Genomic DNA, 2,500 nt, shown 5'->3' with positions numbered 1-2,500 from the left:
TCGATAACAGGCTTCAAGCTACAAAGAGGAGAAAAGTGAATAAAAGGACAGTTACAACTTGAACGTGTTCTTCCCTCAGCGCAATATAACCCCAAACAGATTAAAGTCATGTGTGTACAGTTCTAGGCCTATAGCTCTAAACGGAAATGATCTTCGACTTTTTGGTAACATAGGCACTTTCCATTCGTCAGAACTGGTCTGCCAGCTGTCCCCGAGCTTGACTTGAATAACTTCGTAGCCACCAGTGTGTCTCCACCACAACTGTATCATGTCAAACCTGGATTGAAACCAGCGAAAAATGCGGGAAAAAATTTTCAAAACCGTTTTCTACCTGAACACGAAAAGCGTCGACTGTCAAGAGCTTTGTTGACGTAGCATGGCCATGTAGCAGCGTCAAGCCTCGTAAATGTTCAGGTGAGTGTCTAAACTGGCTTGAGCCTGCGATCCAATAACAGTCCCTGGTCAGCGGTCAACTTCAAAAAGTGACCTCAATAAGATCCAACGTGAGCCCTCGATATGGTCACATGATACTGGTCAGCTGATACCTTGTTTTGACAGGTGTCAATTGACCAGAACATTGATGTCCGATATCAAAGATGTATGCTGTAAACTAGCTGGAGTATTGCCTCCTCGATGAACTCTAAACTATAGCCCGTGATATGGTAGCGTGATACTGATCACATTGGCATACATGGAGGTGTGGACGCACAGATGGGGTACCATATTTTCTTACCCATGGTGCTCCAGGGAAGCAATGTGTCGTGAATAGACGAATTTTAAAAGAATTGAATGAATTTTGCGCATAAAGATGTGTGGACGGTTCAACACAGATGAGGAAAGATCCGGATTTAAAAAAAGAAAATTTCATCATAATAATGGCATGAAACTATTCTGTGCGTCTGTAATTTGCAATAGACACAAAAGTTAAACTCCCTTGTCCGGGGTGACGTCTGGGATAAGAAAAAGGTTAAGAGATACCCGTTTCGATGACTTTTCCATGATATTCTGTGATGGTTTCTCCCATTTCAGTGGCATCTTATTTATGAGCCGTTATTGCCGTTGTTGTAATGTGGCTGACAACCGACTGCGCTTCGGCTTGTACGGGGAAAAGTCAAAATCTGACGGAATTTTAATGACTCTTTATGACTCCTTGAAGGACTTAAAGAGTTTAAAGGAATTGATTTCTTAATTGGCGTCACACGACTCTTCGAGTTACATCTGTCATTCTTGTATAAATAAACTTCTGCACATTAAGAATAAGATAATGGAGTTCGAGTCTCTTTTAAAGAGTCGCAAGAGACAAGGCAACGCGTAAATCGTGTTCAGAGAGAGCGTAAAGAAGAAGATCCTCTCCCCCCAAAGTCACCTAACGAACGTCTTAAGAATCAAAATTGATTTTGGCCGTGGAAGATTTTCATCACCCAGGGAAAAACTCAACCCACATTTCAAATGGTAAAATGCTTATTATATTTGTTTGCACTTTAAAATATTATATTCAGCTGTTTACTCAACATTCCTCTTCTATAACTAGCCCCTTGATGTTTTCCTTCAATAGGTTTTTGATTTCAGCAAATTATTAAAAATGTGTTTGTTTTCTAGAAGAACTTCTGGGAGAGCTAACAAAGTTTACGAAGGAAACTTTAAAAACTCCTCAATTTTTGAGGTTGAGCAATCGTTCTTTTAGCCACAGCTGTAACGGTGATCCTTGAGAACTCCATCATTCAAGTGTCCTCTAAGCTTATTTATTTGATCTTTTGATCTTACATCAATGCATTTAAGCGTCACACAACAATAATTGATGAAAGTTCTCCTCCACTTGACGAGAAATAGTCCAATACATAAAGTAACAGCTGATATATCAGCGATTTCCCATCCAGTTTCATACTATGCTTCTTCCAAAGCAAAGTCAGCCTTCCCAATTGCAACTTTTCTAGAGCAAAGTCCAACGCAAAATGAAAGTTTTGCATTTTGTCGACCATTTAAGTCGACCATTTGTCATCAAACTTCATGCAGGCGCAGACAAACCGCAACCAGGGATATGGTGGTCCAGGTTTTGGATTCTTCCAGAGCGGTCCGTTGCCCATTCCGCTGGACAAGGGTAACGTTGGCTCTGGGGACGAGATTGGAAAGAATCATATGCATCCACAATTCAGTTTTACTTTTGCGTAGTTGAAAAGGCTTTTGATACAAGACTAGCAAAATCAAATAAAGATTACAATTTCCGGCTAAAAGTCCTTTTCCTACTTATTTCTAAATCACACTTTTTTATCAGAAAAAGGCTCTTTTTATTCAGGCGATGATATGCGTGATTTGACAGACGTCGAGTCACCCAACAGTTCCTACGATTTCAATATCATATTTCCCATTGAAAATAGTCATTAATGTTATTGAAGTTGACGGCTCCACCACCGTGATACGACTTAGGTAGTGTGCAAGGCGAAGCGGATCGCTGGTCAATTCCTTTGCGCAAAGCCAACAGGGATCATTATCAGCTTCTGCG

Source organism: Montipora foliosa, chromosome 5, assembly GCF_036669935.1.
Source record: "Montipora foliosa isolate CH-2021 chromosome 5, ASM3666993v2, whole genome shotgun sequence".
Lineage (NCBI taxonomy): Eukaryota > Metazoa > Cnidaria > Anthozoa > Scleractinia > Acroporidae > Montipora > Montipora foliosa.
Note: the sequence above shows the minus strand (reverse complement) of the source record.